At 43.9% G+C, this 24,805-nt stretch overlaps 1 long non-coding RNA gene across 1 annotated transcript; it reads left to right on the top strand.

Annotated features, from left to right (window-relative positions):
- The first annotated feature begins 6,282 nt into the window (after positions 1 to 6,282).
- On the top strand, positions 6,283 to 24,148 carry LOC119088063. Its single transcript, XR_005091642.1, has 2 exons — positions 6,283 to 8,604; positions 23,908 to 24,148. It is a non-coding gene; the product is annotated as an uncharacterized LOC119088063 (long non-coding RNA).
- Positions 24,149 to 24,805: the final 657 nt, after the last annotated feature.

Raw genomic sequence — 24,805 nt, 5'->3', positions numbered from 1 at the left:
GCATGAGTGACAACGCATGAAAGCTGCATCCCTGCCAAGCCCCATAGAGTCTTGGCTCTTGCTTGTATATCCTTGGAGGGCTCACAGATCTTCTACGTTTCCTGAGCTTCCCTTTCTCTTCAGGTGCTAATGTTTCCATTCAGAGGAAACAGCTACATCAGTGGTATTCAATCTTATAATCCTGCGACCTTTAATACAGTTGCTCATGTTGTGGTGATCCCCTCAACCATAAAATTATTTCCATTGCTACTTCCTAACTGCAATTTTGCTACTGTTATGAATTGTAATGTAATTATCCATGTTTTGCAATGGTCTTAGAAGACTCCCCTGAAAGGGTCATTGAGGTCAAATGACCCACAGATTGAGAACCACTGAGCTACACAATAACTATGAGACAAGGAGAACAGATTGCTTCTCCAGGCAGAGAAATGTTTAACAGGTTATGACACACCTTGATCGTGGATTCCTAGCTTCCGGGATTGTCTGGCAATACATTTCTGTTGCTTAAGTCATCCAGCCTGTGGTCTTTCATGATAGAAGCTTTAAGAAACGAATGCCCAGTTAAAGCGAAAGACAGAGAAAAAAAAATGTTACCAGTTCCCCTTTGTGGGTTTTTAGTTTCATTGATAAAATAATTCAAAAATGGACTTGAAAGGAAGCTTGAGGTCAATTGTATCTGGCTTGAGAGAAAAACAACAGGGCAGGCAAGCTGCTCAGGGGAGGAAGATGCGGAAGAGAAAGAAACCACAGCATTTGTGAGCAGCCACAGAGAAGATATTGGGGATGGAGTCACTTCAGAAGGTGGGGGGCGGGGGAAGGGAGGGAGAGAAAGAAGGGAGGAAGGGAGAAAGGAAGAGAGAGAGAGAGGCTTTGAAGAAAAAGGTGGTACTTTCTCAGTAACTTGGAAAAGCCAGCAGACTAGTGCTGCACAACAGAGGCTTTTCAGGTGGCTGCATTGAAGGTGGGTCTTCCAGGAAGGACAAGCACATTATCTTGGGAAGGGAGTGATTATTCCTCCCATCTCTTTAGCATGGTTTTAGGTGAACTGTTTTTTTTCTGGCAGGAGTGGGGATGGGTGGAAGGTAGGGTGTGATGTCAGAGATGGATTCCTGGCCCGGTGATTGACAGACCAAGCTGGATTAACTCTTGAGAGGTCATAGAATATAATGTTCTAATCTTGGAGCAGATCAGATGTCATGTCTTCACCCAGGGCTAGAGGTAGATTTTACTCTTTTGATTAGGAGGAAATAGATTTCCTTTAATGTGCCTCAACATAGCCCTGCTATCCATCCTCAATGGCCTCTAAGGTTACTATGACATTTAACCATTAAGAGTTGAGATCCTAAAATCATCTAGGAGATGGGCTGAACCTGGGGAATTGATGAGATCCATTTTTACCCTGAAGATCTAGATGTTCAGTTCCTAGGCTGTTTGCAGGAAGGGCTGAGTGTCCGGACTAAAGCTCAGGTCACACTCTCATACAATGACCTTTCAGGTAGGTGCTGCCTTAGGGGAAGACAGGTAAGAAGCCAGAGACCCCTGCTGACAGTCCTGGCCTCTGTGAAGGACCAAGGATATTTCCTGCTTCTGGACAAGGACAAGAACCCATCCCTTTTGGGGTTCCTAAACTGTACAGTCAATTTCTCTCTTGTCTTCATCAATACTACCACCTTAAATAACAAAGCAAGAATTTGGAAAAATAAATTACATATTATATTTACAAACTTGGAAAAAAAAAAAAACCAAAATCTACCAAAATAAATCGAAGGATGCCAGAAGGAAATTGTTAGTAATGTCAAAAGTGGGAACCAATTATAAAACAGATTGACAGTACTTCAAAAGTCTAATCTCATTAGATAAGGCAATAAAGAAAGAAGAAATGCTGAAAGAGAGAGCCAACAAGGTAAAGGCAATTTAAAACTAAGAAATCACTTGGTTCAGATTTAGGCAGATGTGAAAAATTCTATCAATTAAAGAAAATAGTAATCCAGAGGCAGAAGGATTGCTTAGTATTTAGCAGTGCACACACAAATATAAACATACATCAAAAAATAGAAATAGTTCAGTTGATTGCAGGTGTCTGATTCAATGGATGCAAAGTGGGAATCTTATCAGAAAGAATGTAGGCTCAGATTTTGGGTGTAGCTCTTCCATCCTGCCTCTAACATGGTCAGGATGTACAATTCTCTCATGTTGTAGTTAATAGGCACTAATAGACTCTTGCTAGAACATGACATTTATCTCCTCCTCATTTGTACCATACAAATGAAGTTAAAATCCTGACACCCTGTTGGCTCAGAGGCAAGCTAGTTCCAAAGTGTCCCACTTTCTCTTGCTATTCAGCATTCAGAGTGGATTCAGAACAACAAATGCCTGGCCCAGTTTGAGAACACCGCCCGGTCCTATGGTACACGTCATGGCTTGTTCTTCCAGTGAGTGCTGATTAAGGGCTCTCCCACCCTTCCTACACAGATGTGCCGAGTGCCTGAAGTGTCTATAAGAGCTGTGACAAGTTCTTTCAAGGCCAAGGGGATGCAGTGGGAAGGAGGGTGGAACAGAACTGGAAAGACTCTGGTGTATGTATTTCAACTGCACTAAGATGGGAACCCGGGAGAGCCACAGAACTATATCATTAGGGGTTACCATGGCAAGAGGCCTGGACATAGAGCCAGAATTCTCACTCGGCACCATACCTGTGAGGTGACCTTATTCCGGAGTATCACGTTTGATTGTCTCTAAACCCAAAGAGCCCTTTGGATGCCCTTGAAGGTGTCATTTCCTGCTAGCTTGAATTATGATCTTCAAGGATTTTTGTCTTCATCAGTGAAGTGGGGAGAGTGATTCCTGCTACTCTGTCTCCCAGGGTTGTTGGAAAAGGTGTGGAGGTTCCCTTAGTTGGAATAGGCTGGGCTTGGAAGCTGCTTCCTAGATTTTCAGCAACATAATCATTAACCATTAACCTCACTTTCTTTTATGGCCCTTTTCATAGGCTGCATTTAGTTGGAGCCATTATCTTACATTAGCTGGCCTTTTAAGGTCTGTTCATCGCACAGAAAAGAGGCAATTCAGATTAATCACATGGAACCCACAGAGCAGTTTCCCACTGGCTATTGGAGAGGGCTGGGTCCTCCCATGTTGATTCTACCATCTCTCTCCCTTTTCACCTGCATCAAATGGCTTTGGGACAGTGATACACAGATAAATATATACATATGGGTATGTACACATCCACACCCCCCACACCCCCCCACACCCCCCCAAACACACACACACACACACACACACATACACACACACACACACACACACACACACACACACACAGAGAGAGAGAGAGAGAGAGAGAGAGAGAGAGAGAGAGAGAGAGAGAGAGAGAGAGAGAGAGAGAGAGAAATCTCTCCCAAGGTTAACTGTAAGAATCAAGCTGTTCCTCTTTGTGAGGGTGGCCAGGGACCAGGATACCCTTTTGAGGGACTTGATAGACCATCAAGGGAGTGTGGATCAGGGTTGCTGACATCAGTGCTCTTCCTCTCTTGGGTTCATGTGGCTTCAGGCAGCTTCAAACCCTTGTAGTTTCTCTGGAGTGGAGAAGTCTCAAGGGATGCCTACTCTGAAGAGATGGACAAGAGCAAGAAGCTCCTCCCTCAGAACAAATTGGAAAAGCCATCATATTGCTTACCTGTAACTGTGATGAGAGAGGGAAATGGGGGGAGGGAGGGAGGTATACCCCTCGCTCTCCACATAGCTCTGTGTTTCTTTCTCTCCCTCTTTCCATATATATATATATATGAGGGAGAGACTTTATGATGCTAATGTATTAGTGACAAAAAAATCCAGGAGCACTGGGAGAGTAAACATGCCAGATGGAGGGCCTGGCTGTATGAGACCCAGTAACTTCTCACGTGAAGTGTACAGCGTCCCATTGAAATCCTTGGAGGCTGTGCCAAGTTCATTATGCCACCCAAACCCTCGTGTTTATCAGATCCTTAGAATAGGACTTTCGTTTAAAATAGAGTCTTCACAGATGAAATTAGTTTAGTAAGGATGAGGTTGCAGTGGATTGAGGTAGACCCTATCCTCATGATGGACATCTTAATAGGAAGAGGAACATTTGGGTAGAGAGGAAGACACACAGGGAAGATGGCTGTATGAAGACAGAGAGTGTGACTAAGGTGATGTACCCATGAACTGAGGAATGCCAACAGTCAATGTCAGCCATCATAGATTACAAAAGTGCAAAGAAAGATTGGTCCCTAGATCTTTTGGAGGGAGGGAAGCTCTGCTGTCATCTTGATCTTTGGACTTGCAGCTTCCACATTAGTGAGAGAATAACTTTTGTGTTGTAAGACACCTTGTTTGTGGTGGCTTTTGATGATGGCCCTAGGAAATGAACACAAAGGCCAGTGGTGGTGTTTTCTGTGACTCTGCATAGAGTGTGTGGTGAGCCTCACCAACACGGTGCTGAGCTCTGGTTTGTTTCACCAGCAGCCTGGCCCCAGATAGAAATCTCCGTTCAAAGGTTCAGGGGTGCACCCATGAAATCTGAACATTATGGCTGCCTAAACGAGACTCGCACACATAACGACAGTGTCAGTTGACATTCCAACGTCAATGGGGGAAATCTAACAGGGCCCCATCCCTAGAAGAAGAGCTGCAGGCAACTCAGAGCTGCTGAGAGAGGGAGAGTCAGTTGCCTCCTTGGCTAAACTGTCTGCTAGATCATCTAATCCTAAGTGGTCTGCTCTAAACACATAAATAACATACAAGAAACACTAAATGGACTCAGCAGGCTATATTTATGAATACATATGTATTCATATGTATATGCAACAAATTAAAGGAGAAGAGGTGATAAATTTGAGAGAGAGTGGAGACATGGGAGGAGTTGGGAGGAAGAGAAGATGGGGTATAAATAACATAAATGACGTAAATATTCTACTCAGGCACAAAATTCTCAAAACAGTGTAAAATAAAATAACAACAGAAGGTCCCTGTTCCATAGAAGGGCACTGCTGATTACAGATGAGCCACCACTGGATCTGTTCCCAGCCCCGTGGATGTGCCTGTCTCCCTTCTGTGCTCCATTTTACACTCATTCTTGGAGATCTTGTGGTTCATTCACACAGACCTTAAAGGCCTCTGATCCCTAGTGAATGTTCTGCTTTTCCCCAAAGTTGTGGTGGTTTGAATGAGAATGGCCCCTATAGGCTTATATGTTTGAATGCTTGGTCCCAGTTAGTGGAACTGTTCGGGAAGGATGAGGTGTGACTTTGTTGGAGGAGGTGTGTCACTAGGAGTGGGCTTTGGGGATTTAAATGTTTACACTATTTCCAGTTCTCTCTCTCTCTCTCTGATGCTAGAAAGCTGTTCCGTGGGTCTGCTGGTGCATTGGTCTTGGTCTTCTGGCCTCCAGAACTGTAAGAACATACAAGTCTATAGTTTAGGTCACCCCGTCTATGGTAATTTGTTACAGTAGCCTGAGCTGAGCTGTTTTCCTATCAGCGTAATCCCACTCACTCTCATTCTCCCTCCTAGCTATTCACATGTTTTAAAAGCTTTTTTAATTGGTAAACTTTTTGTACAAAAGATTTAATAATAAAGGTTTCAGATTTTGTGGGCCATGACTGCTATGTCTTGTGGTAGCAGTCACTGGTAGTATTTGAACAAATGAGTGTAGCTATATTCCAATGAGACATTTTCAATGGATTTTTGAAATTTGAATACTGTATCATTTTTGCCTGCAATGAAATATTTTTCTTCTGATGTTCCAATGAGGCAAAAGCCACTGAGTTTGTGGGGTAAACACACAAAAAAAGATAGGGACTGTATTTAATATTTCCTGGGAAACTTTCTCCCTCTTCTTCAAGACAGTCTTTGCATGATGATATTTCACTGTGGACACTCAAGTATTGAGCGCCCGTGATGGCCAGGGGGCAAGCTTGCATCAGATGCTGTGACATGCTCTGAAAAAGACATGGTCTTAGTCATGAGCCTGGGCAGAGTTGGAGGTAATTCCAGGGCTCCTCCTTCTCACAAATCCCCGGCAACCTGCAGTCATGGAGATGTGTGTTTCCATCTAAACATCTTTTGCATATTTTGCTCCTGTTATATGCTCAGTGCACAGTGGGACCAAAGACTCAGTTTAGCACATTCTGATGGCTCGCTGGCCTTTGGATTATTATTTTTTTAAAGATTTTTATTATGTATACAGAAGAGAGTGGCAGATCTCATTACAGATGGTTGTGAGCCACCATGTGAGTGCTGGGAATTGAACTCAGGACCTCTGGAAGAGCAGTTGGTGCTCTTAACCTCTGAGCCATCTCTCCAGCCCCTGGCCTTTGGATTTTTTGAGTCTCTTTTATGTCTCATGACCTCCTGTTCTTCTGGAGCTCATGGAAACTCAATACTTGTTTGATGAGTGACTGTGGTATTGGAATATAAATTCGAAGACTGTCTTGAGAAAGGAGAAAGTTTCCAGGGGTTTCCTGTCAAGCTGTACTCCCCATCCTTAGCCCACAAACTCTGTGGGTTTTGCTATGTTAAGTAGTTGGAACATCAGAGGAAGAATATTTTATTGCAGGCAAAAATAAGATATTCAAATTTCAATATCCATGGATAAAGTTTTATTGGAACACAGGAAGTAGACAAAATATTTTTGTACTAAGATCATTGACCCATTTATTGAAGAAGCACAGATTTTAATTTATAGGATGCTCCCAAACTACTTCTACAGTAGTAGTTTACATCCCAATTCAGGAACACTCAGAGAGCTGCAGGGCTTTTGTTGCTCGATTTCCTCGTCTGCTTGGTGCAGAGACACTCTGGTCCCAAGGGAGCTTATGCTGCCTGTTGGAGGGCAAAGATGAGGGGCACAATAGTGCAGTTCAGTGGGGAGTCCAGATTTCAGGTGGTAATAAAAAACACGGAAAGTCAAATGGCAACATTCTGTCTGCCCCATGAGCTCCAGCCAGATGCTCTCAGGCTTGGAGGCTAGAGATGCATGAAGTGAGCCTGTGGTACCCCAAGTTTACAGATGAGATTTCTGCAAGGAAGCAACTTGCCTGAGGCTAGGTGGAGACTTGACCATTTTCTTTCTTTAGCTGCTTGTCTGGACTTAGCTCAAAGCACCCTTACTTTGGAGAAAGAGCCATAGACCTGCTTTCAGGACATTTCTAGCAAGCACACGAGTCGTCACCGGCTGGGTGGATACTGGGATTTAAAAAGCAGAATGTAAGATAGGAAGGATCTGGATCCTTTTTACTTAAGATATGGTTGTCAGATCAGCAGCACAGACACTACCCAGCTGCTGGTCTCCTGCAGGGTGACAGGTGTTTCTAGGGCTTGTGCTAGACCTTGGATGGCACGAACCATCTGGAGTTGAATTAGTTCCTAACCCACATGTATCTCAGAATACCCAGGGAACTTACATCAGGCTAATGGAGACCTGGGGTCTATCCAATGCTCCCTACCCCCTTCTTCTGTGGTTGGAATAAGCTATAATTCCTCACAGAGTCATTTTCCTTCTGTAAAATCCCCAAATCAGTCATTTTCAATCTTAACTGCCCATTGTTACTGCCTGGAGAGGCTTTAAGTTGTTCTGATAGCTGAGGGCCCACAGTCAGAAAATCTGTGTCAAATGATACATTTTCCACATCATTGTAATTGGTCCCTGACTTCTGAAGATTGGGCATGCAGTTTTGACTTTATGATGGTGTGAAAGTGATATATATTTAGTAAAAAGCACACCTTCGATTTTGATCTTTTTCCAAGTCAATGATATGTGATATGATACTCTCTTGTCATGGTGTCAACCAAAGGAAATGAAAAATATTTTGGAGTGGTCTGTGTGGCTAAGCTAGCATGTTTGGTAGATGGCATGTATGGAATATCCTTGAGCTTACAACAGTTTGTCTAGCTCTAACATCATTAGCCTCTGTATCCTGCAGGCAGTGTTGAGAGCCAGGGAGCCATATCACTGTTCTCAGACCTAAGGACACAGCAGCACTTGGCTACGTGATCCTCAGAGATTCAGAAGCGCGGGTGCAGCTCAGCTCTGGATTTATTCAGTGAGTCAAGCATCCACCTCCAAGAGATGACTGCAAACAATGCTATAGTTAAACAAGGAGTGATGAAAACGTAAATGCTCCTTCAAGGCTCTCTATCAGTTTTAACGTGTGATTTGGAAGTCAGCATGTGGTAAGGCTGAGCATAAGTGTGTCCAGTAGGCTTCATACATGATGCAAGAAGAGCAGCTTGGGAAACCCTAGACTCTGGCCTCTGAGGTCTTTCAGCTCCGATTCTGAGGTCTCTCAGGGTAATGATTCAGTTCCTCCTCCCCATGCTGGAGCCACTTGTTGACGGTAAGCTCAGGAGACGTCACCATTTGTAAGCTCAGCTTCGGTGTCCCCTGAGAGAGCAGCCAGCTGGCAGCAGTCTGGAAAGCAGTAAACACATTTGACTTTCCTCTATTGGCAGTGCCACATGGACACGATGTCCGAGAAGACTGGGTCTCTGGGTCGAGGCAGGCAGCAGAGCCTCTGCTGCTTTGCACCAAACCAAGGGCAAGCCCGATTCCTGCTGTTTGCTCTGTATGCTGGCCCAAAGGTAGGTACTAGCCAGAGGCAGCTATTGCCCGGACACCAGTTCTAACCCTGGAACAGGAAGAAATGTCTTTAGACGCGGTCTCTTGGGGTCAGCTCTGCGGAAGACTGGAAGAATCCAGAGCTAGACTAAAGAGCAGAGATTAGCAGATTCAGGCTCTGGGGCTGAGCTCTGACCCTGCCCTGACTCTGAGAGATCATGCTGGTGCCTCCTCTTCTCCATGGAGCGTGTGGCAACTTAGTGGCGATGGAATTCATTGTGCGCAATGGAGTGTCAGTTGCTTCTTGCTAATGGATGGCTTCAAATGTGGAGAAAGATTTATTCAGCAAGTCAAGCATAAGCCTCTAAGAGACGACTGTGAGTAAAAACAATGACACGCCTAAACAAGAACGTTTAAACACATCTTCCACATTCTCTCTCAGTGTAACTAGGTGGTTTGAAAGCTTGTGGCGATTCGGCTCAGGGAATTACTGATTAAGGTTCTTTTCCCCTCCCCTGTCTGGCAGTCCTCTCAATATGCCAGTGATGTGGAAAAAACAAGAGACAGACACATGAGTTTGGTAGCCTTTCACAGTCTCCAGGGTTGGATTTGTTGGTATTTAGTGTGTTGTTCTTGTGGGGAGGAGTCAGGAATACCTTCCTGATGCCAGGCAAGGGTCCAGAGCCTCGCGGCTGGGAGGGCCTTCTTCAGAGGACATCTGGCCAGCTTCACGGTGACACTGAGGTCTGGATAAGAAAAGGACCATAATACGGGGCTCGATTGCGGGGCTTGAAGCCAGGCCTCTTCTCTGTCCTTTCTATGAAGTGGAAACGCTAACATCGGCCTCCCCGAGATGTTCCAGGGATGGAAAGGATATACATTTAGACCCTGGGAAGGTGGGGAAGGATTGGCTGTGAACTTTTCTACATTCATTTTGTGAGGAGCCCGCGTCCTTTACCACTTTCCCAGCTGTGCCTACCACTAGCTGAGGTTCCCAGGTCCCTGTCCCCCATTGGCTGGAGCACAGGCATAGGCAGACACAGCCCCTGACATTTTCTTTGAGATAGTGACAGCTGGTGAGACTTTTGACTAAAGGCATAAAGAGCAAGCAGCAAAAACAGTTACTGTGTTAAAAGTGGTTTAAAAATGTGCTGCGCCATCTGTTTGGCCAGGGAGGTTTTGTGGGGCATGCGTGGGGGAAGAGGCCTCATCTCCCACTTCTGGGTCTCACCTTGGTCAGGGCCAACACTGAGAAACTTTTCCAAGTATGCAAGTACCCAGTGTCTTCTACTTATCCCAGCCTCTTTTCTGCTCCCCACGCTCCTCATTTTGTTTTCTGCAAGGACATTTTCTCAACTTTCTCGCCTGCTAATGAAGTACCAAATGGGTAAAATACAGGATTGGCTCAAAGGTGGGCTTTTGCTTTTGGCATTGGTTATGTAAACAGGTACATTGTAACAGAAATAGAACTTAGGAGGTCTGTATCTTAGCTGAGGACAGAGCTCAGTGGTAGAGAGAGGGCTTGCAGTATGCACAAAGCCCTGGGTTCAAATCATAGCACTGGGAAAAAAGAGAGGTAATCAGACTTTACTCTGTATTTCTTTCACATCTTAAAGTACTCCACATTAGTCTGCTGACATTTCTTATTAAATTCATCTCTGGTTTTTGCAGTTTGGTTCTCTTTTCATTAAAAGATGATAACAGCACACATTCTAATTAATTATTTCTGTGTGACATGAAGACTATTAATGCTGTGTGCTGATTTGATGCACACTTCTTTCAATGAATTCCTGTTTAATTACACGGATGTTTTGGTTCTCATGTGTTTTTGATGTAGGCCATTGTATTGCCTTCAAATATTAATAGTTCTGGCTCTTTCTGTTCAGTGCTTAGTTTCTGTCCTTCTGTCTGTCCCAGGACAATCCTTGAGTACATTAAACAGTAGCAGTGCTTCTGAGGTCTGCTCTGATTCTGACTCTAGCTATGATGTAGACTCTGAGTCCAGGGCAAATAAACATCAACTTTGTTGTCTGTTTTAATAAAAAAAAAAATATTAAAATTTTATCGTTTCAGCTTGTTAAAATCATTTCGTGGAGACGGTTTCAGTCTATTGAGTCACATGGATTTTTTTTTTTTTTTAATTTGAACTAGCCTTACAGTTCTGTCACTGTAAACAGTAAACAGTAAACTGCTGTTTTTGATTTTATGATGTTTTATCTAGGAGTTTTTTATGTTTACTCCTAAAGGAAACAGTCCCTCCCATCCCATTTCCACTGTGTTTTTCTTGTCCAGTTTCGGTACTGGGCTGTGCTAGCCTTATAAAATGAACCAAATAGCCTCTATCTCCCAGGTGGAGTGCAGCATATGGAATTATAGCTTTCTTGAATGTTTGGTAGAATGTGACTGTTAACTTTTTTCACATCTGTACACTTTAGCACAGGTTGGGAATGGGTAGATCTTTATTTTTCACATCCTTTGGTTAGTGGTTCTCTTTTCTAGTTTTCTTGATGTACTGTTTCCCAGAAAGATTTCAACTCACCTTCCTTTGAAATAATTTTGTGTAAATTAGTATATAGTTACCCTTTAATTTTAAAACCTTTTGAGCCCCAGAGTCCCTAGAATACTATAGGCTGCTGCCATTGCTGTTCGTTGCCAATAAAACAATGATGTGGTCCCATTGCTGAAGACACCAGACACTTTACACAGAGACTTAACTGGACAAGGTGCTGAGACTCAGTGACTGTTGAGTGCTCTGTCCTAAGTGGGGCATCTGTACCAAATCCTACAAGGACCGGGGAATGTCACCAAAGGAAGACTGCAAGAGCTGGAGGATGGGAAGGAGAATTGTGGAACACTGTTCCCGAATACGATGTGGTCGCTGCAACCATCAACATACACACAGCCGCTGTGGCTACTAGTCCATGACCTAACACGCACGCACGCACGCACGCAAGTATGCTTACACGTGGGTGGTGTGGGGGACTGATGGGGAAGGAGGAGGAAGTCAGCAGGTATGGGAAGGAATATGAGGGTAAGAGACTGGGTTATGGTCACTATGATCATGATTCATGGTATACATGTATGCAATTGTCAAAAAGTTCTAAAATCGGTAGTGGCGATAGCTTGACAAATGAGGGCATGTGAAGACGGCTGTGCAAGTGAGGTGCTTGCCTACCAAGTATGACAACTGGAATTTAGGTTGCTGGAGTCCATGGAAAAGCCAGTGAGCTTGATGGCCTGCCTGTGTTCCTAGCATGTGGAAAGCAGAGACAGGGACTCCCCAGGCCACTGTGGTTCTCAACCTTCCTGATGCTGCGACCCTTTAGTACAGTTCCTCATGTTGTGGTGACGCCCAACCATAAAATTATTTTCACTGCTGCTTCATAACTGTAATTTTGCTGCTGTGATGAATTGTAATGTGAATATCAGATGTAAAAAATCATAATGTAGTTGGGCAGTGGTGGCACACGCCTTTAATCCCAGCACTCGGGAGGCAGAGGCAGGCGGTTCTCTATGAGTTGAGGCCAGCCTGGGCGCCAGAGTGAGTTCCAGGAAAGGTGCAAAGCTACACAGAGAAACCCTGTCTCAAAAAACCAAACAACAACGACAACAACAACAACAACAACAACAAATAATAATGTAAATATGCGACTCCTGTGAAAGGATTGTCTGACCCCCAAGGGGTTGTGAACTACAGGTTGAGAGCTGCTGTCCTAGGGCAATCTGGCTAGGCAGACTAGCAGAGGCAGCAGCTGCAGGTCCATCAGGAGACAGAATCTAAACATATGGGGTGGTAAGTGATCGAGGAAGACACTTGTGTCAACCTTGGATTTTTCATGTGTACTCACGCATATATATACATGTGTACCTACACACATGTACAACCCACACATGTGAACATGCATATGCCACATACAGACATATATACCATCCTAAACTACACATTGAATTGTGTAATGGGCAAGTTGTATACTATATGAATTTTTAAATAAAAATGAATCTTTCTAAAGTTAAAATTGTCCATTGCCAGTTTACTTCCTCTTAATGTTGTTTCCTTTATCCTGCTCCCTATTCCTACTCTCAGCCTTTCATAAGCTGTATACCGAGTTATTGATATTTCAAAGGACCAGCTTTTAGTTTTATTGATCTGTGTTATTGATTTGTTTTATAGCTGGCTAATTTCTGCATATTTACTGGTTCCTTCCCCCCAGTTTCACTAGGATTATTTATTTTCCTCTAACTTCTTGAATTAAAAAAAGAGTTCACTTTCACTGTTTTCAAGTCTCTTTTCCCCAAGAAATTTAAGACCAACCTTCCTTGCCTTAGTATACTTCATGCCTTTTGGTACATGACCTCTCCATGTTATTCATGTCTAGATAGTATCATTGTTTCTTCTTTGTTAACTAAGAATTATTTTAAAAGATGTTTAACAATATAAGGTACATAGGTTGGCTAGTTATTTGTTGTATTTTCTACTTTCCATCACAGAAGGCATCTGACTGCTTCCCTATGGGACCTGCTGACATTCCCTTTGTAACTTAGCATATGAGGGATTTTTTTTTTCTTCTGCAGAGCTGGCAATCGAACCCAGGACCTTGCACATGTCAGGCAGGTGCTATGCCAAGGAGCTATACCCAAGGCCCTTGGTCACAGTTACAACTTATGATTTGTATACTCTTCTCGTCTCCTCTTTCTACACCTACAGCTGTTTGATGTGGTAATTCTGAGACCTAGAGAATAAAACAATAGCCACGATGAGGAATCATCACTTTCTCCTTGTGCATCTTTGAGTTTTTACTTTATATATTAAAGCCTGTTTTCGGGTGCCCAGAAGTTGGGACATCTTAATGGATGTCACATATCCTTTGCATTCTGTTTGTGTGGTGCTGGCGATTGAGCCCGGCCGGGGCTTTGTTCACGCTGGGCAAGCGCTTTGCCCCGCAGCCACTGGACTCTGTATTCCTTCAGGTTGAAATAGCTTTCCCCTTATTCCTTTCATCATTTACCTTAACCTGTGTTATGACTTCTCAGAGTATGCTGTTTTTATTGGAATTGGTATAACATACATTTTCTACTCTCTGTTTTAGTGTCCTTGTGCCATTTTGCTTTACACATGTCTAATAAGCCACATGTAGCTGTATTTTATGTTAGAATTCTAATTTAAGAATCTCTGTTATTCAATAGGGATTTTTACTCATTCACACTGAGATTATTGATGGAGCACATTTTAATTATAATGAGTTGTATTCTTGTACCTTCAGCTCATTGTAGAAGGCTCATGCAGAGCTTTGAGGTGTCAACACCTATGCTGACTCATGTCCCGCACCTCTCCAGTGAAAACGTTGAAACTGTTATTTCTTTTACTTCCTGCTTCTCATTCTTCTCCACCTGAGCACTAACATGCTGATATGCCTTAGGACTTTAGTTAGAAAATATTAATGCTTTTTTATTTTACAATTTTTTATATTCTAATGAAGATCTTAGAGCACTAACTCCCCTTCCCTGTCCTCCCCCCACCCCGTCCTGTGTATTTCAGTCTGGTGTTTCCTTGGTTTCTCTAGATGAATTTAAATTATTTCAGTTCACATATTTTTTTTCTCCAGCTTCTTTCTCATTTACATGGTTCCATTCTGTCTTAGAATTCTTTGTCATGCGTTTGAAAACAGAAAGAGAATCACCAGGCTGGCAAGATTGCTCAGTTATACCATTTGAGTCTACAAATGAGAGGGACAAGGACTGGAAAGATGTTGAGTAGGAGACAGTGGAGTGAACTGGAGTTGGTTTGTGTCACCCTCTAAGTCGCCAGGGATTGGGGTGGTTGTTATGCGGCATTATTTCATCAATTGCTGACTGATACATCACTCTTCCAACCCTGACTAGGATACTAAATCTTAACACAGCACTTTGTTGATCCAAAGGCATGGCCTAGCAGTAAGAAGGTCAGGTTTGTTTCAGGTGAGTGAAGTCAGTTACTTGTAGAGACTTAGATGGGGGCTGTAGCAGAAAGAGACAAACCAACCCCCCCAATCCCCAACCCCCAACCCCCAACCCCCCCCACCCCCATCCCCCACCCCCGCAAACCCAAATACACCAGACAACCAACTGTGCTCTCTGATGACTGTGATTAGGAAGAGCAAAGAGCAAAGAGAGATTTTGATCAGAAGACAGTAGACTAGGGCTGGGTGGCTTTTTTCTTTTTCCTATGAAGCTTCCCACTAAGACATTGGCCAGTCATCCTGCCCTGCTCCTGAAATACCATCTAATTCAGGGACCCTCGGAATCTCCTCCAGAGCAATGGAGGAACTGATACCTTCCAGGTGAACAGTGTGGAAGCTGGGAGTCAAGTCTTCCCCAAATGTCCGGATCTGTGTGCTAGGTGAGGCCGGGAGAAGCTGTGCTGTCTTCCTTCCCACCCAGGAAAGGATGGATTTTAAAGAGCACTTCTGCAATCGTGTTTCTGTTGCTTAAGAGAATTCCAAATGCTACTGAAAATTCCATTCATTATTTAAACAGTTCCAGCTCCCCTGAGAACCTAAGTGCTCTGCAAGAAGGGAGGGCGCTTTCACAACCATGTGGCCTGGCGAGGCGTGAGGGGCCCGATTGGAGGCGGAAGTCAGGTTTGCAGTGCTCGGGAAGAGTCTGTAGAGGTGGGCCAAAAGCCCATGGAGTGGTAGTGGGGCAACAAGGACAGAGCTGGGAGCCATCACGATCATTCAGAGCGTTTGCCTGACGTCCCTGGTCCTGAGAATCATCTGACTCACTTGCTAAAAATAGATCTCTAGGTTTTTCCCAAGCAGATGTGGTTTCAGCAGATCTGAAGTGGGGTCCAAAGACTCACACTTTTAGGGAAGACCCGAGCTCATTTTGGTAACTAGCCAGGCACGGCGAACACTGACCAATCAAGCTGCCTTGCTTTAGGGGTGCACTTCAGGGTCAAGGAGATGGTCTCACTTTAGGTCATAGGTCCTCAGTTAGCACTGGCTCTCTCAGTTAGCCACTGAGGCCGCCATGGCATGGTTTGAGATGGCCAGTTTGCAGCCACGCTGTCCGTCCTCTGTGTGTTTGCTGCTCCCTTGCTTCTGGCGGCTCCGCTCACATTCTCTTTGTAGGAAAAGCTGAAGGCGGGGCCTCTGGAGACCGACAGAACCAGGCTCAAACACTTGGCTTTGGCTTTGGACTCGATTCGGGGCCACAGGGAAACTATTGCTCTCAGAGTCACTGATACGAGCCTTAGATCACAGGATGCTTCTGCACCTAGCAGAAACATATATTAGATAGTTCTATGTCACTCTGAGCAACTGCTTGAGAGGACACCTGCTGGGGGGGAAGGATTTATTTTAGCCCCTCGTTCCAGAAGGTTCAGCCTATGGTTGTGTGGTCCCAGGTGTTTGTACTGAGCGCCATGATGGCAAGAGCACACGAGGAGGAGGCTGAACACCTCACGGTGGACAGGAAGAGACAGAAGGGAAGAGGCTGGGATCAGGCATAACCTTAAAAGGCATTTCTCCTGTGACCAGGGGCAGGCTGGGCTGAAGCCTCCCTAAATAGCGCCACCAGCTGGGGACCAAGATGTAACCTGTGAGCCCAGGGGAGACATTGTTATATGCAAATCATCCCAGTGCTCAACAAATAGATAATTAGTGCTAAGGAAGTATGGCTCCATTCTGAGTGGTATTAGCTAGTAAATACTCGGTGAAGGAAACAGCTTTAAATGTAAGGCAAGAAACACATTTTAAGTGTGACCGTGGGTGAGATCCTGGCTCGGGACGGCCAGCCAGAAGCCTCGGGAAGGGAGGCCTGCACACAGAGAAGGTAGGCAGGGCCTCCCAGGCCCGGGTTCTGGAAACTGAAGTCTGATTTCAGGTTGAACAGTTAGTGTTGAAACGCACAGGAGCCTGGAAGCTTCCTAGCATTGTTGCCTGTAATAAAGAAAAATCCAGACTGAACTGGCTGCTTCGATTAGAAGTGATGTAACAAGCAGGCTTTGGCCTAGTTTTCTCAAAGCAGGCAGGTCCCCTGGCTCTTCCCACACCCTTTTCTGAATTGTCAAGTGACAGCTACTGCCACCTAGTGGTGAGGACTGCACTGCACGGGCACGGGAAAAGCGTAAGATCTGGGGAGATGTCTCCATTCCTCCAGGCGGGTCCACTTCATGGACAAGCCAAGTTCCCAGACGGGAGGGGCCTTGTTCCAAACGTATATTGTCCGTTCTCAGTGGAACTAGGACTGGCTCTCTTCTCTCTCTCTCTCTCTGTCTCTGTCTCTGTCTCTGTCTCTCTCTCTCTCTCTCTCTCTCTCTCTCTCTCTCTCTCTCTCTCCTCTCTCACACACAGGTCTTGGGATTTTCTCTGCATAGAGGTGGATCTCTTTTGGCCCAATGGCACGTAATTTTTTGCTTTGGACTGAGAAATGCTCATGTTGGTTAGAGGTTGTAGCAGAATACTGACCCTCCAGCCACAAATACTTAGAGAAAACTCCTCTACTCTGGACTCCTTGCATTACAGGTGAGGGAGGAAGCTGACGTCACTCAATGGCTGACCATGGCTTTAGCCGGCCGTTTTCCAGACCGTCTTCCTCTTTTGCACACTCAGGTATAGTAGCTAAAGCTAACTGTATGTCAGGCAGATCTAACTGCTTGGCAGAAGTGAAAACCTTGCAAGGTACCCCCACGGAGTTTGCAAATGAAGAGGAAGGCATGGATATTCAGACTTCAGTATCTACAGCAGATGTCGATATCAGATTTGATGAGGTCAAGTAATGAAAACTGCAGAGAATGACTTTTACTGTGCCCTTGGGCAAGCTTGTAACACCCGAGAGCCAAGGAGATTCAGCTTGGAAACCAAGGTGATTTGTGAGGAACTCCAGATGCGGAGTATGAGCTCTTGCCTTCCTCGAGCCAAAGCCTGGGGTGTGGTCTTGGGAATCACCCTGGCATTTGGATCTTCTAGTTTCTGTGTTCGTAAATCAATCCCTGGGTTGTTGGGAAGAACCAATGGAGGTAATTGGAGAATAGATATAAAAATGACTTGTAGAAAGCACTCTATTTATAAATGGCTTATTTGCTTTTTTTACAATTGAATTTAATTAATATTCAACAGACGCTTGTGACTCCTAAGTGTTCGATTCTGTGAGTTTGGCTGACTGTAATTGGTTTAAACCAAAGCCTAAGTTAAAGCACTCTCAACTGGAGACAGCATCCTGACCTTCTTTCTACTCAGTTTCCAGCCCCAGCTCCGCCGTGAGCACCTGATATCTAGATGCACACATTTAGAAGAAATTCTCAAACAGATCTCCCCAACAACTGTGTCATTTTACATTCTAGAAGCAATGTGTGACAGTGCCCTTTGGCCCACAGACTCCATATTTGTGTTGCCAATCTTTTCTATTTTAGTCATTTTGGTGGGCATGGAATCAGATTCATAGTTAAAAATTGCATGAATGCCATGGACCTAAGTCACAGCTTATTAATCATGTGGATAATCTTTTTTTTTGTGAAGCAGCTTTCATGCTCTTTTACCCATTTTTAAAAAGTTGTCTGGACATTGTATTATTGATTTGTTGGGGCTCTTTATATATTTGATACAAGTTTGTCAGGTATAATTTTTACAACTCATTCTCCTGATTTGAGATTTTAAACTTCATTTTTTTTGATAATGTTTTCTTAAAAGCAGAGATTTAAAGATTAAGTCTAGTGGTCTACCGTTTTGATTTATGTTTAGTGTTCTTTTAATATTCTCAGAATATTTTTGTCCATCCTGAGGCTGAAGATATTGCCCCCTGTGTTTTCTTTTAGCTGTTTCATGGTTTTCAGTTTTATGCTTAGGCCAGTGATCCTGCCTGTAGTTATTTTTGTGAGTAGAGAAAAGGGAATCAAGATTCACTTAGTTCCACGTGGATGATAACCCTTCAAGCACCATTGGTCAAAAACATTTTCCTTTCCCCACTGAACTGGCTTAAAACTTTGGAAGTTAGTTTTTAAGATAATAAAAATCTTCTTAAAGTAAGTATATTAAAAAATGCTTGTGCAAAATAGGTGAAAACCAAAGTCCTACAGATCACATGGTATGGAGTATTTAGGGGCTGTGCAGTCCCACACATTCTAACTCCTGTATACAACCACTGTCATAAGCAGAAACAAGAGTCTGATATCCCCAAACCTCCATCACACTGTCTACATGTCTGTCCTCTGACTGACACACACCACCTAGATTACTGAACACTACAGTAGCTCCTAAGATCAGGGAGTTTGAGGTATCAACTAAAGAACACTTAGCCTGGATGATTTTTCTATTGTATTTCTTTTTAAACGTATTATATTTTTTTACATTAGCTTTACTATGCTCTTTTAAAAGATTTATCTTCATTTTCATTTATGTGTCTGTGTCTGTCGTATGTGTGGGTGTCCATGGAGGCCAGTGATCTCTGGCACTGGAGTTACAGGTGGTTGTGAGCACTTGATCTCGGTGCTGGGAACCGAACTCAGGTCCTCTGGGAGAGCTCCCAACTGCTGAGCTTCCTCTTCAGCCCCACACCGTGTTCTCTCTTCCTGATTTCTTTGGGTCAATTTTGTTCTTTTCTAATTTCTTGTAGACTCTCCGAACACTGACATTTCTTCTTCCTAACACACACCTCTAACGTGATAGCCTCCCTCCAGGTTTTAGATGCAGTCTACTAATTTGGGAATGCTATATGCTGATTTAAATTTACTTCAGGTATTCCCTAATTTCTTTTGAAAGTCTTTTTTTTTTTTTTCAGTTTTAAATATCTAGAGGTATACTGTTTGATATGTTAGTTAGTGTTTGGAAATTTTCCTACTAATATTCAGTTAAACTCTACTGCAGTTTGGAATGAATTTTGTGCAGTTGTTATTCTGAATTGGTTTGTGTGTGTTCCAGGATCCATGGCTGTGGCTTCATTGGTTTGTTCTTAATGTGCCCTTAAAAAGAATGTGCGCTCCCTCTTGTTGGAGAGAGTGTTCCTATGGCTACTCAGAAGAGCTATCTATTTGTTGAAGATCTTTGCTTTATTCGTATTTAAAACCAGACTTTCCTGTCCTATTTTTTTGTTTGGAAATGCCTTTTGATTTTATTTATTTATTTATTGAAAAAAAAATTCATACTATATATTTTAATCATCTTTCCTTTCACCAATTTCTTCCAAACCCTCTGCACCTCTCTACCCACCCACCATTGCTCCCTCCAGCCCTTTCTTCCTTCTTGAGTCAGAACTGTAAAGCAATTCCAGCATTCTCAGTCCATCACACACCCACCTTCTGGTTTCTGGCTCTGCCGGTTCAGGTCCAGAGAGGCCAGGGAGGATGCAGATGACTCAGTCCATCCAGGAGTACTTTGCACCTGGCCTCAGCCCTCTATCTGCCCGCTGCTGCTCACTTTGCAGCCTCCCCTGGCTGCTCTCAGATTTTGGAGTTAATGATTTCGGAGTTAATATTTTATAATGGCAGTACACACTAAAAGTATTTTTAGTTTAGGTATTTCCTTATTATTAACAATACACTGAATTTTACTGTTATATAAACCATTGACTAAAAAAATTATTAGGGTCTCCAAATGATTAGAATTCTACTATATTTATATCACAAATATAACATACTTAATTAAGTTTCTCACTTTTACATTGGTCTTAAAGTGAAAACCAAATAAAAGAATAATGATGGTTTCTATGCATAATCCTGTACAGGAGTGACTTGCATAAAATAGTTCAATGTAAACTCCTAGGGAGTTTCCTTTAAGCACCTAGATCCAGCCGTTCCTGATGTCAGTAGGCATCTCTTACATTCTGAACTTCTTAAGCAAAGCAAACTGGACCCAGCGACAAAACAATTTTCTCAGCATTAGCCAGAATGAGTCAGTGCTTCTGTCTTTTATTATAAAGGAGTCTCAATCGCCTTTACTGTGTCTGTATGGTTTAAGTTTCCTTTCAATTCCATTAGTTCCCCAGCCAGGATTCAAGGGGCCCACTGCCCCATTAAGCCATAGAGTAGCACACTCTCTGCTGAGAGGGCAAATAGCTTATCTCAGGGTTCTCCAAACAGGAATGACTGTCCTCAGAGACTCTCAACATGAACACTGAGCAGAGAAACAGGCAAGGTTGATATGAAGGCAGGCTGTGTTCCAGGGTGACTTTCAATGGTCCAGAGCCCATCTTACTTTGAAAGGTAAGGCAGTTTCCTGGGGTAGATGAGAAGGACTGCTGCTCCCTCTTTTGCTGGTCCCTATGAAATCTACATTGTTGGCAACTTGGAGATGATGTAATTTATTCACTCTTGGAACTCAATATTCAAAATGAGGGAAAATGATTAGAAGTGGAGAAAAATGACAGACCTTTTAGGAATGGGAAAAGGAATATTGTTTCTCTCCATGGTATTTTGCTATGTCTGTTATATCAAGATCCTGAATTATGGGGAAAGTGACATGTTTGGCATGTTTAAGGGAAGCATGTGCCCAGCACAGATATTAGGAGTCTCAGGTCCATGGAGATAGTTTTGCTGATGGAGAGGAGGGCCCTTGGGGAAGGACTCTTCTCAAGGTCGCATGGAGAATTAACTGCAGTGTGTAGCCCCACCCTGCAGTAGATTCTCCTGCCAGGAATATTCCCCCGGGGTTTAGCCACCATCCTTTGTCACTCAGTCCTCTGGCAGTCCCTGAGGTATAAGTGGGTTTTGTCAGGCAAGGTCTGAGGTATGAAGGAGACAGCAGCAGCATCAGGAGGGTTTATTGAGCACTTAAGTGCCCCACACAGTGTTGGGAAGACCTTGGAAGCCCAAATGGTCCCTACCTTCTAGGAGTTCCCAGCCCAGTGAGAGCGAGATACAGAAGCACAGGCTACTTAGGGCTGTGTGGCTGGACCAGTGTTACACTCCTGTCAGGACAAGTCAAAAAGGGTGTGCCCAGCCCTGCTAGGGACAGAGCTTGGTTAGGGAGACTTCTCCAGCAGAGCAAGGTCTGAAGTTACATCTTGAAGGTCACACTGAGTTCTTCGTGTTAGTGAGGCATGTGGGCAGGTTCCGACGGAGGGAAACACATGCTCTCCTTGCTTCTCTTGTGACATTTATCTCATACTGGCCTTTGTGTCAACACTGTAGGTCTGCCTGGCCTCCCAAAGCCCCTTTATGACTGTATGGAACATCCATGTGCCTCATTTCTCTCATCTGTCAAGAGAGTGTAATCACAATGTTCTTTCTTGATAATTATTCAATATGTAGAGATACACAAGAAGCATACAGAATGATGTCTTATGCACAGTGAGCAATCAATAAATAAACTACAATAATTAATATGTAACAGGTGCTCAAACCCCTTTCTCTTCATTAAAATGTTCCTTAATTTCAAGTGACATTTATTGTCTAAAATAAAGTCTTTATTCTGCCTGCTGGAAGCCTCTAGCAACTTCATGCCCCATTCTCAGAGAACATCTCTCTCAGTCCTTCTTCTACTGCTACAACTGAATACCACACACTGAGTAATTAATAAAGCATAAAGGTTTATTTGGCTCATGGTTCTGGAGGCTGGTGGTCCAAGATGGAGAGAGCACATTCAGGGAAGAGCTTACATTGGTGGGCACAGAGTCCCCAGGTGGTGCAGGGTTTCTCCTGGAGAGATAACAAGTAGCTAACTTGAATCTGCTTATAAAGCCACTGATGTCATCATCAAGGCTCCATCCTTACGATCTCATCTAATCCTAATTGCACCCCAAATGCCCTGCTTACAGATCCACTAATGTATACTTCACGGACTAAGTTGCAATGTGAAATTCATAGGGAACAAATACCCAGAGCATAGTGGCATCTACTTAGAGCACACATCTACTTAGATGCGAGTGAGCTAGATTGTATGAACTATGCTGGTATCACATAGAGAATAATGAAGCTTGAAGGAGCACTTGCTGCTAACACTCGGAAGCATCAAAGAAGATGAATCAGTGCTGGCAGAAGATGTCAGGGCCAGCTAGGGACACTGTGTGTGATTGGATCCAATCATAAAGAGATACCAGGATGACCCCTCTTGCTGGCTCACAGATGTTTTGCCTTTGAGCATCATCACCGGGAGGCTGTTTGAGGGGTGTTATCCATTGGCATAGCTAACCCAGAGGATTCTCAAATGCATACTCCGGCGAGTACTGCAGGCAACACACCAAGGAAGGTAAGGGTCTGGCCTGCAAAGTGGTCATGACAGCATTGCGAACAGCTTTTTCCAGCCGGCAAGGATCCTGTGAGGCTTTGGAGGATGGCCTTGGGAAGAACAGAATTGACAGAGGCCTAAAGCAGCTGGTGGGCTAAAGTGCACAGTAGCAAATGCCGTTCGAAGCCAAGGGGATGTAGGACCTGAGAACCGGGGCTCTTGTACTCGGTGACTATGAAGGACCTTCATGCAGATTGGAACTCAGACAACTCTGGCAACCTCGGCTTTTGTGTGTCATCTCTGACTCAGTGTTTTCATATGTGGCTTCCTGTTTACTGAATTCTGTCCCTGATAACTTGGTGGTGAAGTGGTTGTCAGGCAACATGGCTGTCTCACAGCTTTTAGAGTCCCAGGGGGAGTAGGTGGAGTGTGTCTGGGAAGAACAGGGTTCTGGCAGAGGAGAGAAACCAATCAATAAAACAGGTTATCAGGGCAGCTCAGGGAAAATGCATACAAGGCAACACTCGGGCGTTTGTCCAGAGAGAACCTGAGGTTGCCATTTTTAAAATGGTGCAGAACTCCGAGTTGAGACTAATGAGCTATGGAGACGTGGTTCTTGGCAGGGCCTTGTTGCTTAGCTGGATGTTGGTGTGTGAAAAGAGAAGATGTGGAAACCCAAGAGGGCTGTGCAATTACTTTTATGTATCAACTTTGGGCAACTGGGTGCTCAGATATCTATCAAACACCATTCTGGATGTGTTTGTGGAGGTGTTTTTAGACAAGAATTGGAAACTAGTTAGTCCTCTCCCATGTGGGTGGCCCTCATCCATTTGGCTGAAGTCTAAATAGAGCACGAATAGCAGGGGCTTCTCTCCTGACTGTTTTGTGCTGGGACGAGCTCAAACATCAGCTCTTGGGTCTCAGCCTGCCAGTGTCAGGCAGAACTTTCCGACAACTCTTCCCTTCCTCAAGCTTTCAGAATGATGCCGATTGCATATCATGTCTTCTGGGTCTCCTGTAGCAGATCCTGGGACTTCTCAGCTTCCATTGTGCTGTGATGATTCAGTTCCTTATTCTCTCTCTCTCTCTCTCTCTCTCTCTCTCTCTCTCTCTCTCTCTCTCTCTCTCTCTCTCTCCCCCTCCCTCTCCCCCCCACATTTAATGGATTTCTATTCTATTTCTCTGCAGAACCCTGACTAATCAGATGGAGAACATAATGGTTGAAGTGAGCACGGGACTTGGCGCTTCCTGCACATCCTTATGAGTCCTCAGGCTCAGGCTGAGCACCATATTTCTGCATCTAGCCTATGGATCAATACTGCACTGATATTTAAATAACAAATATTTATTGTGTATTTAGTCTTGTCTACAGTGATGATGTATTTCACATGTTCACTTATTTAATCAATAAACAGTTATTAGGTATCTACTGAATGTCTGAAATGTATTATTGAACAAGATAAGAATCCATATGCTCTTGAAGTTCACTTTGTAGCTGAGGCAGTGTAGAACAATAAACAATAGACATAGCATTCACATTAAGCACACAGCATGTTCAAAGGTAATTTATTGTTATACAAATATTAAGTAAAGGGCATTGAGCATTGGGGGTGGGTTGCAACTTTAAACAGGTTGCTCAGGGAGCCCTCATTATGAAGATGAAATGTGAGCAAGGAATTAAGAAGCATGTGAAGGAGGGAGCAGACCCGGCAGAGGAAAAATATCACATGCAAAGGTCAATGCATTTGAGGAAGGGAATGGTACAAGGCTAGTGTGGCTGGATGGGAGTGAATAAGAAAACAGAAGGGAGGGAGGCCAAGAATAAAAGCGAGAGAAGTCAGAGCCTGTCAAGCCTTGTCGACCATTGGGAAGGCTGTAGCTTTAAGAAGAATTTAAAGAGTTATGTCAGTGCCAAGAAATAGGAGAGGTCAGGAGACAGTCGTATGAAGAGAGTGAAGCCAGTTTCGTAGTGATGAGTATGCTTTCTCTCATTCGTGGTTCCTATACATAAAATCATGTATGCATCTATAAAGCAGGTGTGAGATTGTCTAGGGAAAAGAAGGGGCATAGTGGGAGGGGAGAAGGG

Source organism: Peromyscus leucopus, chromosome 5, assembly GCF_004664715.2.
Source record: "Peromyscus leucopus breed LL Stock chromosome 5, UCI_PerLeu_2.1, whole genome shotgun sequence".
Lineage (NCBI taxonomy): Eukaryota > Metazoa > Chordata > Mammalia > Rodentia > Cricetidae > Peromyscus > Peromyscus leucopus.
Note: the sequence above shows the minus strand (reverse complement) of the source record. Positions and strands in the feature narration are given on the sequence as shown.